Raw genomic sequence first — 15,900 nt, forward strand, 5'->3', positions numbered from 1 at the left:
TACAACGTAGATTCATTTTCCGTATATAAAATAAATGAATTTGTACTCTCGCATGTTTAAGATATAAAAATAATCTACTAACAATGTGTAGTATCAAAATATACAGGCGATGAAATTTTGAATTAAATACAAATATTAATATAGATATTTGTAGGCGCAGCACTTATACAGCGCTGATTAATATTACGTATATATTAAATTAAAAAATTCATACGCTCATATGTTTATGATATAAAAATAATCAGCAAACAATGTACTATCAACAGATACTCTTTGGCTCGTCTAAAAATATTAATTGTCGATACTATGTCGCCGCAGAACATATGAAGCGCATACTTATTTTATGTATATTGATAGAAGAATTTGTACGCTGGTGTCTGCTCTTGGTACCAAAATATTCTGCAGACAATATACAATTGAAACATGCACCAAATGAATTTTTGGCTCGTCTTTAAATATTAAATGTCGACAATATGTCGCCGCGGACCGAATGCGGCGCATACTTATTTTATGTATATTGAATAAAAGAATGTGTACGCTGGTGTCTGCTTGGTACCAAAATATTCTGCAGACAATGTACAACTGAAATATGCATCAAATGAATTTTTGGCTCGTCTTAAAATATTAGAAATTGATACTTTTTTGACGCGGACACTGTGCGACGCATTCTTATTTTATGTTTATCATATTAAAAAATTTGAACGCTGGTGTCTGCATGGTACGAAAAGATTCTGTAATCAATGTACTATTAAAATGTATAATCGATGAATTTTTGGCTCGTCTTAAAATATTGGAAATCGATACTTTTTAACGCTGACCCTATGCGACGCAACCTTATGTTAAGTATATCAAGTTAAAAAATTTGTACGCTGGTGTCTGTTTAGTACCAAATGATTCTGTAATCAATGTACTATTAAAATGTATAATCGATGAATTTTTGGCTCGTCTTAAAATATTAGAAATCGATACTTTTTTGACGCGGACCCTATGCGACGCATACTTATTTTATGTTTATCGTATTAAAAAATTTGTACGCTGGTGTCTGTTTGGTACCAAATGATTCTGTAATAAATGTACTATTAAAATGTATAATCGATGAATTTTTGGCTCGTCTCTAAATATTAGAAATCGATACTTTTTTACCGCTGATCCCATGCGACGCAATCTTATTTTATGTATATCAAGTTAAAAAATTTGTACGCTGTTGTCTGGTTGGTACCAAAAGTTTCTGTAATCAATGTACTATTAAAATGTATAATCGATGAATTTTTGGCTCGTCTTGAAATATTAGAAATCGATACTTTTTTGACGCGGACCCTATGCGACGCATACTTATTATAAGATTATCGTATTAAAAAATTTGTACGCTGGTGTCTGTTTGGTACCAAATGATTCTGTAATAAATGTACTATTAAAATGTATAATCGATGAATTTTTGGCTCGTCTTAAAATATTAGAAATCGATACTTTTTTGACGCGGACCATGTGCGACGCATACTTATTTTATGTTTACCGTATTAAAAAATTTGTACGCTGGTGTCTGTTTGGTACCAAACGATTCTATAATCAATGTACTATTAAAATGTATAATCGATGAATTTTTGGCTCGTCTTTAAATATTAGAAATCGATACTTTTTTGACGCGGACCCTATCCGACGCATACTTATTTTATGTTTATAGTATTAAAAAATTTGAACGCTGGTGTCTGTTTGGTACCAAATGATTCTGTAATAAATGTACTATTAAAATGTATAATCGATGAATTTTTGGCTCCTCTTAAAATATTAGAAATTGATACTTTTTTGACGCGGACCCTGTGCGACGCATCATTAATTTATGTATAGCAAATGAAAAAGTTTGTACGCTGTTGTCTGCTTGGTACCAAAAGATTCTGTAATCAATGTACTATTAAATTGTATAATCGATGAATTTTTGGCTCGTCTTAAAATATTAGAAATCGATACTTTTTTGCCGCGGACCCTATGCGACGCATCATTAATTTATGTATAGCAAATGAAAATGTCTGTACGCTGTTGTCTGCTTGGTACCAAAAGATTCTGTAATTAATGTACTATTAAAATGTATAATCGATGAATTTTTGGCTCGTCTTAAAATATTAGAAATCGATACTTTTTTGACGCGGACCCTATGCGACGCATACTTATTTTAAGTTTATCGTATTAAAAAATTTGTACGCTGGTGTCTGTTTGGTACCAAATGATTCTGTAATAAATGGACTATTAAAATGTATAATCGATGAATTTTTGGCTCGTCTTAAAATATTAGAAATCGATACTTTTTTGAAGCGGACCCTATGCGACGCATACTTATTTTAAGTTTATCGTATTAAAAAATTTGTACGCTGGTGTCTGTTTGGTACCAAATGATTCTGTAATAAATGGACTATTAAAATGTATAATCGATGAATTTTTGGCTCGTCTTAAAATATTAGAAATTGATACTTTTTTGACGCGGACCCTGTGCGACGCATCATTAAATTATGTATAGCAAATGAAAAAGTTTGTACGCTGTTGTCTGCTTGGTACCAAAAGATTCTGTAATCAATGTACTATTAAAATGTATAATCGATGAATTTTTGGCTCGTCTTAAAATATTAGATATTGATACTTTTTTGAAGCGGACCCTGTGCGACGCATCATTAATTTATGTATAGCAAATGAAAAAGTTTGTACGCTGTTGTCTGCTTGGTACCAAAAGATTCTGTAATTAATGTACTATTAAAATGTATAATCGATGAATTTTTGGCTCGTCTTAAAATATTAGAAATCGATACTTTTTTGACGCGGACCCTATGCGACGCATACTTATTTTAAGTTTATCGTATTAAAAAATTTGTACGCTGGTGTCTGTTTGGTACCAAATGATTCTGTAATAAATGTACTATTAAAATGTATAATCGATGAATTTTTGGCTCCTCTTAAAATATTAGAAATTGATACTTTTTTGACGCGGACCCTGTGCGACGCATCATTAATTTATGTATAGCAAATGAAAAAGTTTGTACGCTGTTGTCTGCTTGGTACCAAAAGATTCTGTAATTAAAGTATTATTAAAATGTATAATCAATGAATTTTTGGCTCGTCTTTAAATATTAGAAATCGATACTTTTTTGACGCGGACCCTGTGCGACGCATCATTAATTTATGTATAGCAAATGAAAATGTTTGTACGCTGTTGTCTGCTTGGTACCAAAAGATTCTGTAATTAATGTACTATTAAAATGTATAATCGATGAATTTTTGGCTTGTCTTAAAATATTAGAAATCGATACTTTTTTGACGCGGACCCTATGCGACGCATTCTTATTTTAAGTTTATCGTATTTAAAAATTTGTACGCTGGTGTCTGTTTGGTACCAAATGATTCTGTAATAAATGGACTATTAAAATGTATAATCGATGAATTTTTGGCTCGTCTTAAAATATTAGAAATCGACACTTTTTTGACGCGGACCCTGTGCGACGCATACTTATTTTATGTTTATCGTATTAAAAAATTTGTACGCTGGTGTCTGTTTGGTACCAAATGATTCTGTAATCAATGTACTATTAAAATTTATAATCGATGAATTTTTGGCTCGTCTTAAAATATTAGAAATCGATACTTTTTTGACGCGGACCATGTGCGACGCATACTTATTTTATGTTTATCGTATTAAAAAATTTGTACGCTGGTGTCTGTTTGGTACCAAATGATTCTGTAATCAATGTACTATTAAAATGTATAATCGATGAATTTCTGGCTCGTCTTTAAATATTAGAAATCGATACTTTTTTGACGCGGACCCTATCCGACGCATACTTATTTTATGTTTATCGTATTAAAAAATTTGTACGCTGGTGTCTGTTTGGTACCAAATGATTCTGTAATAAATGTACTATTAAAATGTATAATCGATGAATTTTTGGCTCCTCTTCAAATATTAGAAATTGATACTTTATTGACGCGAACCCTGTGCGACGCATCATTAATTTATGTATAGCAAATGAAAAAGTTTGTACGCTGTTGTCTGCTTGGTACCAAAAGATTCTGTAATTAATGTAATATTAAAATGTATAATCAATGAATTTTTGGCTCGTCTTTAAATATTAGAAATCGATACTTTTTTGACGCGGACCCTATCCGACGCATACTTATTTTATGTTTATCGTATTAAAAAATTTGTACGCTGGTGTCTGTTTGGTACAAAATGATTCTGTAATAGATGTACTATATATATTTATAATCGATGAATTTTTGGCTCGTCTTAAAATATTGGAAATCGATACTTTTTTGACGCGGACCCTATCCGACGCATACTTATTTTATGTTTATCGTATTAAAAAATTTGTACGCTGGTGTCTGTTTGGTACCAAATGATTCTGTAAAAAATGTACTATTAAAATGTATAATCGATGAATTTTTGGCTCGTCTTAAAATATTAGAAATCGATACTTTTTTTACGCGGACCCTATCCGACGCATACTTATTTTATGTTTATAGTATTAAAAAATTTGTACGCTGGTGTCTGTTTGGTACCAAATGATTCTGTAATAAATGTACTATTAAAATGTATAATCGATGAATTTTTGGCTCGTCTTAAAATATTAGAAATCCATACTTTTTTGACGCGGACCCTATGCGACGCATACTTAATTTATGTTTATCGTATTAAAAAATTTGTACGCTGGTGTCTGTTTGGTACCAAATGATTCTGTAATAAATGTACTATTAAAATGTATAATCGATGAATTTTTGGCTCGTCTCTAAATATTAGAAATCGATACTTTTTTACCGCTGATCCCATGCGACGCAATCTTATTTTATGTATATCAAGTTAAAAAATTTGTACGATGTTGTCTGGTTGGTACCAAAAGTTTCTGTAATCAATGTACTATTAAAATGTATAATCGATGAATTTTTGGCTCGTCTTGAAATATTAGAAATCGATACTTTTTTGACGCGGACCCTATGCGACGCATACTTATTATAAGATTATCGTATTAAAAAATTTGTACGCTGGTGTCTGTTTGGTACCAAATGATTCTGTAATAAATGTACTATTAAAATGTATAATCGATGAATTTTTGGCTCGTCTTAAAATATTAGAAATCGATACTTTTTTGACGCGGACCATGTGCGACGCATACTTATTTTATGTTTATCGTATTAAAAAATTTGTACGCTGGTGTCTGTTTGGTACCAAACGATTCTATAATCAATGTACTATTAAAATGTATAATCGATGAATTTTTGGCTCGTCTTTAAATATTAGAAATCGATACTTTTTTGACGCGGACGCTATCCGACGCATACTTATTTTATGTTTATAGTATAAAAAAATTTGAACGCTGGTGTCTGTTTGGTACCAAATGATTCTGTAATAAATGTACTATTAAAATGTATAATCGATGAATTTTTGGCTCCTCTTAAAATATTAGAAATTGATACTTTTTTGACGCGGACCCTGTGCGACGCATCATTAATTTATGTATAGCAAATGAAAAAGTTTGTACGCTGTTGTCTGCTTGGTACCAAAAGATTCTATAATCAATGTACTATTAAATTGTATAATCGATGAATTTTTGGCTCGTCTTAAAATATTAGAAATCGATACTTTTTTGACGCGGACCCTATGCGACGCATACATATTATAAGTTTATCGTATTAAAAAATTTGTACGCTGGTGTCTGTTTGGTACCAAATGATTCTGTAATAAATGTACTATTAAAATGTATAATCGATGAATTTTTGGCTCGTCTTAAAATATTAGAAATCGATACTTTTATGACGCGGACCCAGTGCGAAGCATACTTATTTTATGTTTATCGTATTAAAAAATTTGTACGCTGGTGTCTGTTTGGTACCAAATGATTCTGTAATAAATGGACTATTAAAATGTATAATCGATGAATTTTTGGCTCGTCTTAATATATTAGAAATCGATACTTTTTTGACGCGGACCCTGTGCGACGCATACTTATTTTATGTTTATCGTATTAAAAAATTTGTACGCTGGTGTCTGCATGGTACCAAAAGATTCTGTAATCAATGTACTATTAAAATGTATAATCGATGAATTTTTGGCTCGTCTTGAAATATTAGAAATTGATACATTTATGCCGCTGACCCTATGCGACGCATTCTTAATTTATGTATAGCAAATGAAAAAGTTTGTACGCTGTTGTCTGCTTGGTACCAAAAGATTCTGTAATCAATGTACTATTAAAATGTATAATCGATGAATTTTTGGCTCGTCTTAAAATATTGGAAATCGATACTTTTTAAAGCTGACCCTATGCGACGCAACCTTATGTTAAGTATATCAAGTTAAAAAATTTGTACGCTGGTGTCTGTTTAGTACCAAATGATTCTGTAATCAATGTACTATTAAAATGTATAATCGATGAATTTTTGGCTCGTCTTAAAATATTAGAAATCCATACTTTTTTGACGCGGACCCTATGCGACGCATACTTATTTTATGTTTATCGTATTAAAAATTTGTACGCTGGTGTCTGTTTGGTACCAAATGATTCTGTAATAAATGTACTATTAAAATGTATAATCGATGAATTTTTGGCTCGTCTCTAAATATTAGAAATCGATACTTTTTTACCGCTGATCCCATGCGACGCAATCTTATTTTATGTATATCAAGTTAAAAAATTTGTACGCTGTTGTCTGGTTGGTACCAAAAGTTTCTGTAATCAATGTACTATTAAAATGTATAATCGATGAATTTTTGGCTCGTCTTGAAATATTAGAAATCGATACTTTTTTGACGCGGACCCTATGCGACGCATACTTATTATAAGATTATCGTATTAAAAAATTTGTACGCTGGTGTCTGTTTGGTACCAAATGATTCTGTAATAAATGTACTATTAAAATGTATAATCGATGAATTTTTGGCTCGTCTTAAAATATTAGAAATCGATACTTTTTTGACGCGGACCATGTGCGACGCATACTTATTTTATGTTTATCGTATTAAAAAATTTGTACGCTGGTGTCTGTTTGGTACCAAACGATTCTATAATCAATGTACTATTAAAATGTATAATCGATGAATTTTTGGCTCGTCTTTAAATATTAGAAATCGATACTTTTTTGACGCGGACCCTATCCGACGCATACTTATTTTATGTTTATAGTATAAAAAAATTTGAACGCTGGTGTCTGTTTGGTACCAAATGATTCTGTAATAAATGTACTATTAAAATGTATAATCGATGAATTTTTGGCTCCTCTTCAAATATTAGAAATTGATACTTTTTTGACGCGGACCCTGTGCGACGCATCATTAATTTATGTATAGCAAATGAAAAAGTTTGTACGCTGTTGTCTGCTTGATACCAAAAGATTCTGTAATCAATGTACTATTAAATTGTATAATCGATGAATTTTTGGCTCGTCTTAAAATATTAGAAATCGATACTTTTTTGACGCGGACCCTATGCGACGCATACATATTATAAGTTTATCGTATTAAAAAATTTGTACGCTGGTGTCTGTTTGGTACCAAATGATTCTGTAATAAATGTACTATTAAAATGTATAATCGATGAATTTTTGGCTCGTCTTAAAATATTAGAAAACGATACTTTTATGACGCGGACCCTGTGCGAAGCATACTTATTTTATGTTTATCGTATTAAAAAATTTGTACGCTGGTGTCTGTTTGGTACCAAATGATTCTGTAATAAATGGACTATTAAAATGTATAATCGATGAATTTTTGGCTCGTCTTAATATATTAGAAATCGATACTTTTTTACGCGGACCCTGTGCGACGCATACTTATTTTGTTTATCGTATTAAAAAATTTGTACGCTGGTGTCTGTTTGGTACCAAATGATTCTGTAATCAATGTACTATTAAAATGAATAATCGATGAATTTTTGGCTCGTCTTTAAATATTAGAAATCAATACTTTTTACCGCTGACCCTGTGCGACGCATCCTTATTTTATGTTTATCGTATTAAAAAATTTGTACGCTGGTGTCTGCATGGTACCAAAAGATTCTGTAATTAATGTACTATTAAAATGTATAATCGATGAATTTTTGGCTCGTCTTGAAATATTAGAAATTGATACATTTATGCCGCGGACCCTGTGCGACGCATCATTAATTTATGTGTAGCAAATGAAAAAGTTTGTACGCTGTTGTCTGCTTGGTACCAAAAGATTCTGTAATCAATGTACTATTAAAATGTATAATCGATGAATTTTTGGCTCGTCTTAAAATATTAGAAATCGATACTTTTTTGACGCGGACCCTATGCGACGCATACTTATTTTAAGTTTATCGTATTAAAAAATTTGTACGCTGGTGTCTGTTTGGTACCAAATGATTCTGTAATAAATGTACTATTAAAATGTATAATCGATGAATTTTTGGCTCCTCTTAAAATATTAGAAATTGATACATTTATGCCGCTGACCCTATGCGACGCATCCTTAATTTATGTATAGCAAATGAAAAAGTTTGTACGCTGTTGTCTGCTTGGTACCAAAAGATTCTGTAATTAATGTACTATTAAAATGTATAATGAATGAATTTTTGGCTCCTCTTAAAATATTAGAAATTGATACTTTTTTGACGCGGACCCTGTGCGACGCATCATTAATATATGTGTAGCAAATGAAAAAGTTTGTACGCTGTTGTCTGCTTGGTACCAAAAGATTCTGTAATCAATGTACTATTAAAATGTATAATCGATGAATTTTTGGCTCGTCTTAAAATATTAGAAATCGATACTTTTTTGGCGCGGACCCTATGCGACGCAAACTTTTTATAAGTTTATCGTATTAAAAAATTTGTACGCTGGTGTCTGTTTGGTACCAAATGATTCTGTAATAAATGTACTATTAAAATGTATAATCGATGAATTTTTGGCTCGTCTTAAAATATTAGAAATCGATACTTTTTTGACGCGGACCCTATCCGACGCATACTTATTTTATGTTTATAGTATTAAAAAATTTGTACGCTGGTGTCTGCATGGTACCAAAAGATTCTGTAATCAATGTACTATTAAAATGTATAATCGATGAATTTTTGGCTCGTCTTGAAATATTAGAAATTGATACATTTATGCCGCTGACCCTATGCGACGCATTCTTAATTTATGTATAGCAAATGAAAAAGTTTGTACGCTGTTGTCTGCTTGGTACCAAAAGATTCTGTAATCAATGTACTATTAAAATGTATAATCGATGAATTTTTGGCTCGTCTTAAAATATTGGAAATCGATACTTTTTAAAGCTGACCCTATGCGACGCAACCTTATGTTAAGTATATCAAGTTAAAAAATTTGTACGCTGGTGTCTGTTTAGTACCAAATGATTCTGTAATCAATGTACTATTAAAATGTATAATCGATGAATTTTTGGCTCGTCTTAAAATATTAGAAATCCATACTTTTTTGACGCGGACCCTATGCGACGCATACTTATTTTATGTTTATCGTATTAAAAATTTGTACGCTGGTGTCTGTTTGGTACCAAATGATTCTGTAATAAATGTACTATTAAAATGTATAATCGATGAATTTTTGGCTCGTCTCTAAATATTAGAAATCGATACTTTTTTACCGCTGATCCCATGCGACGCAATCTTATTTTATGTATATCAAGTTAAAAAATTTGTACGCTGTTGTCTGGTTGGTACCAAAAGTTTCTGTAATCAATGTACTATTAAAATGTATAATCGATGAATTTTTGGCTCGTCTTGAAATATTAGAAATCGATACTTTTTTGACGCGGACCCTATGCGACGCATACTTATTATAAGATTATCGTATTAAAAAATTTGTACGCTGGTGTCTGTTTGGTACCAAATGATTCTGTAATAAATGTACTATTAAAATGTATAATCGATGAATTTTTGGCTCGTCTTAAAATATTAGAAATCGATACTTTTTTGACGCGGACCATGTGCGACGCATACTTATTTTATGTTTATCGTATTAAAAAATTTGTACGCTGGTGTCTGTTTGGTACCAAACGATTCTATAATCAATGTACTATTAAAATGTATAATCGATGAATTTTTGGCTCGTCTTTAAATATTAGAAATCGATACTTTTTTGACGCGGACCCTATCCGACGCATACTTATTTTATGTTTATAGTATAAAAAAATTTGAACGCTGGTGTCTGTTTGGTACCAAATGATTCTGTAATAAATGTACTATTAAAATGTATAATCGATGAATTTTTGGCTCCTCTTCAAATATTAGAAATTGATACTTTTTTGACGCGGACCCTGTGCGACGCATCATTAATTTATGTATAGCAAATGAAAAAGTTTGTACGCTGTTGTCTGCTTGATACCAAAAGATTCTGTAATCAATGTACTATTAAATTGTATAATCGATGAATTTTTGGCTCGTCTTAAAATATTAGAAATCGATACTTTTTTGACGCGGACCCTATGCGACGCATACATATTATAAGTTTATCGTATTAAAAAATTTGTACGCTGGTGTCTGTTTGGTACCAAATGATTCTGTAATAAATGTACTATTAAAATGTATAATCGATGAATTTTTGGCTCGTCTTAAAATATTAGAAAACGATACTTTTATGACGCGGACCCTGTGCGAAGCATACTTATTTTATGTTTATCGTATTAAAAAATTTGTACGCTGGTGTCTGTTTGGTACCAAATGATTCTGTAATAAATGGACTATTAAAATGTATAATCGATGAATTTTTGGCTCGTCTTAATATATTAGAAATCGATACTTTTTTACGCGGACCCTGTGCGACGCATACTTATTTTGTTTATCGTATTAAAAAATTTGTACGCTGGTGTCTGTTTGGTACCAAATGATTCTGTAATCAATGTACTATTAAAATGAATAATCGATGAATTTTTGGCTCGTCTTTAAATATTAGAAATCAATACTTTTTACCGCTGACCCTGTGCGACGCATCCTTATTTTATGTTTATCGTATTAAAAAATTTGTACGCTGGTGTCTGCATGGTACCAAAAGATTCTGTAATTAATGTACTATTAAAATGTATAATCGATGAATTTTTGGCTCGTCTTGAAATATTAGAAATTGATACATTTATGCCGCGGACCCTGTGCGACGCATCATTAATTTATGTGTAGCAAATGAAAAAGTTTGTACGCTGTTGTCTGCTTGGTACCAAAAGATTCTGTAATCAATGTACTATTAAAATGTATAATCGATGAATTTTTGGCTCGTCTTAAAATATTAGAAATCGATACTTTTTTGACGCGGACCCTATGCGACGCATACTTATTTTAAGTTTATCGTATTAAAAAATTTGTACGCTGGTGTCTGTTTGGTACCAAATGATTCTGTAATAAATGTACTATTAAAATGTATAATCGATGAATTTTTGGCTCCTCTTAAAATATTAGAAATTGATACATTTATGCCGCTGACCCTATGCGACGCATCCTTAATTTATGTATAGCAAATGAAAAAGTTTGTACGCTGTTGTCTGCTTGGTACCAAAAGATTCTGTAATTAATGTACTATTAAAATGTATAATGAATGAATTTTTGGCTCCTCTTAAAATATTAGAAATTGATACTTTTTTGACGCGGACCCTGTGCGACGCATCATTAATATATGTGTAGCAAATGAAAAAGTTTGTACGCTGTTGTCTGCTTGGTACCAAAAGATTCTGTAATCAATGTACTATTAAAATGTATAATCGATGAATTTTTGGCTCGTCTTAAAATATTAGAAATCGATACTTTTTTGGCGCGGACCCTATGCGACGCAAACTTTTTATAAGTTTATCGTATTAAAAAATTTGTACGCTGGTGTCTGTTTGGTACCAAATGATTCTGTAATAAATGTACTATTAAAATGTATAATCGATGAATTTTTGGCTCGTCTTAAAATATTAGAAATCGATACTTTTTTGACGCGGACCCTATCCGACGCATACTTATTTTATGTTTATAGTATTAAAAAATTTGTACGCTGGTGTCTGTTTGGTACCAAATGATTCTGTAATAAATGTACTATTAAAATGTATAATCGATGAATTTTTGGCTCCTCTTAAAATATTAGAAATTGATACTTTTTTGACGCGGACCCTGTGCGACGCATCATTAATTTATGTATAGTAAATGAAAAAGTTTGTACGCTGTTGTCTGCTTGGTACCAAAAGATTCTGTAATTAATGTACTATTAAAATGTATAATCGATGAATTTTTGGCTCGTCTTAAAATATTAGAAATCGATACTTTTTTGACGCGGACCCTATGCGACGCATACTTACTTTAAGTTTATCGTATTAAAAAATTTGTACGCTGGTGTCTGTTTGGTACCAAATGATTCTGTAATAAATGTACTATTAAAATGTATAATCGATGAATTTTTGGCTCCTCTTAAAATATTAGAAATCGAAACTTTTTTGACGCGGACCCTGTGCGACGCATCCTTATTTTATGTTTATCGTATTAAAAATTTGTACGCTGGTGTCTGCATGGTACCAAAAGATTCTGTAATTAATGTACTATTAAAATGTATAATCGATGAATTTTTGGCTCGTCTTGAAATATTAGAAATTGATACATTTATGCCGCTGACCCTATGCGACGCATCCTTAATTTATGTATAGCAAATGAAAAAGTTTGTACGCTGTTGTCTGCTTGGTACCAAAAGATTCTGTAATCAATGTACTATTAAAATGTATAATCGATGAATTTTTGGCTCGTCTTAAAATATTAGAAATTGATACTTTTTTGACGCGGACCCTGTGCGACGCATCATTAATTTATGTGTAGCAAATGAAAAAGTTTGTACGCTGTTATCTGCTTGGTACCAAAAGATTCTGTAATCAATGTACTATTAAAATGTATAATCGATGAATTTTTGGCTCGTCTTAAAATATTAGAAATCGATACTTTTTTGGCGCGGACCCTATGCGACGCAAACTTATTATAAGTTTATCGTATTAAAAAATTTGTACGCTGGTGTCTGTTTGGTACCAAATGATTCTGTAATAAATGTACTATTAAAATGTATAATCGATGAATTTTTGGCTCGTCTTAAAATATTAGAAATCGATACTTTTTTGACGCGGACCCTATCCGACGCATAGTTATTTTATGTTTATAGTATTAAAAAATTTGTACGCTGGTGTCTGTTTGGTACCAAATGATTCTGTAATAAATGTACTATTAAAATGTATAATCGATGAATTTTTGGCTCGTCTTAAAATATTAGAAATTGATACTTTTTTGACGCGGACCCTGTGCGACGCATCATTAATTTATGTGTAGCAAATGAAAAAGTTTGTACGCTGTTGTCTGCTTGGTACCAAAAGATTCTGTAATCAATGTACTATTAAAATGTATAATCGATGAATTTTTGGCTCGTCTTAAAATATTAGAAATCGATACTTTTTTGGCGCAGACCCTATGCGACGCAAACTTATTATAAGTTGATCGTATTAAAAAATTTGTACGCTGGTGTCTGTTTGGTACCAAATGATTCTGTAATAAATGAACTATTAAAATGTATAATCGATGAATTTTTGGCTCGTCTTAAAATATTAGAAATCGATACTTTTTTGACGCGGACCCTATCAGACGCATACTTATTTTATGTTTATAGTATTAAAAAATTTGTACGCTGGTGTCTGTTTGGTACCAAATGATTCTGTAATAAATGTACTATTAAAATGTATAATCGATGAATTTTTGGCTCGTCTCTAAATATTAGAAATCGATACTTTTTTACCGCTGATCCCATGCGACGCAATCTTATTTTATGTATATCAAGTTAAAAAATTTGTACGCTGTTGTCTGGTTGGTACCAAAAGTTTCTGTAATCAATGTACTATTAAAATGTATAATCGATGAATTTTTGGCTCGTCTTGAAATATTAGAAATCGATACTTTTTTGACGCGGACCCTATGCGACGCATACTTATTATAAGATTATCGTATTAAAAAATTTGTACGCTGGTGTCTGTTTGGTACCAAATGATTCTGTAATAAATGTACTATTAAAATGTATAATCGATGAATTTTTGGCTCGTCTTAAAATATTAGAAATCGATACTTTTTTGACGCGGATCATGTGCGACGCATACTTATTTTATGTTTACCGTATTAAAAAATTTGTACGCTGGTGTCTGTTTGGTACCAAACGATTCTATAATCAATGTACTATTAAAATGTATAATCGATGAATTTTTGGCTCGTCTTTAAATATTAGAAATCGATACTTTTTTGACGCGGACCCTATCCGACGCATACTTATTTTATGTTTATCGTATTAAAAAATTTGTACGCTGTGTCTGTTTGGTACCAAATTATTCTGTAATAGATGTACTATTAATATGTATAATCGATGAATTTTTGGCTCGTCTTAAAATATTGGAAATCGATACTTTTTACCGCTGACCCTGTGCGACGCATCCTTATTTTATGTTTATCGTATTAAAAAATTTGTACGCTGGTGTCTGCATGGTACCAAAAGATTCTGTAACCAATGTACTATTAAAATGTATAATCGATGAATTTTTGTCTCCTCTTAAAATATTAGAAATTGATATTTTTTTGACGCGGACTCTGTGCGACGCATCATTAATTTATGTATAGCAAATGAAAAAGTTTGTACGCTGTTGTCTGCTTGGTACCAAAAGATTCTGTAATTAATGTACTATTAAAATGTATAATCAATGAATTTTTGGCTCCTCTTAAAATATTAGAAATTGATACTTTTTTGACGCGGACCCTGTGCGACGCATCATTAATTTATGTGTAGCAAATGAAAAAGTTTGTACGCTGTTGTCTGCTTGGTACCAAAAGATTCTGTAATCAATGTACTATTAAAATGTATAATCGATGAATTTTTGGCTCGTCTTAAAATATTAGAAATCGATACTTTTTTGACGCGGACCCTATCCGACGCATACTTATTTTATGTTTATAGTATTAAAAAATTTGTACGCTGGTGTCTGTTTGGTACCAAATGATTCTGTAATAAATGTACTATTAAAATGTATAATCGATGAATTTTTGGCTCCTCTTAAAATATTAGAAATTGATACTTTTTTGACGCGGACCCTGTGCGACGCATCATTAATTTATGTATAGCAAATGAAAAAGTTTGTACGCTGTTGTCTGCTTGGTACCAAAAGATTCTGTAATCAATGTACTATTAAATTGTATAATCGATGAATTTTTGGCTCGTCTTAAAATATTAGAAATCGATACTTTTTTGACGCGGACCCTATGCGACGCATACATATTATAAGTTTATCGTATTAAAAAATTTGTACGCTGGTGTCTGTTTGGTACCAAAAGATTCTGTAATAAATGTACTATTAAAATGTATAATCGATGAATTTTTGGCTCGTCTTTAAATATTAGAAATCGATACTTTTATGACGCGGACCCTGTGCGAAGCATACTTATTTTATGTTTATCGTATTAAAAAATTTGTACGCTGGTGTCTGTTTGGTACCAAATGATTCTGTAATAAATGGACTATTAAAATGTATAATCGATGAATTTTTGGCTCGCCTTAATATATTAGAAATCGATACTTTTTTGACGCGGACCCTGTGCGACGCATACTTATTTTATGTTTATCGTATTAAAAAATTTGTACGCTGGTGTCTGCATGGTACCAAAAGATTCTGTAATCAATGTACTATTAAAATGTATAATCGATGAATTTTTGGCTCGTCTTGAAATATTAGAAATTGATACATTTATGCCGCTGACCCTATGCGACGCATCCTTAATTTATGTATAGCAAATGAAAAAGTTTGTACGCTGTTGTCTGCTTGGTACCAAAAGATTCTGTAATCAATGTACTATTAAAATGTATAATCGATGAATTTTTGGCTCGTCTTAAAATATTGGAAATCGATACTTTTTA

This window comes from Prenolepis imparis, unplaced genomic scaffold, assembly GCF_030444845.1.
Source record: "Prenolepis imparis isolate NDT839.2.m4 unplaced genomic scaffold, iyPreImpa1.0 SCAF_7, whole genome shotgun sequence".
Taxonomy (NCBI): Eukaryota; Metazoa; Arthropoda; class Insecta; order Hymenoptera; family Formicidae; genus Prenolepis; species Prenolepis imparis.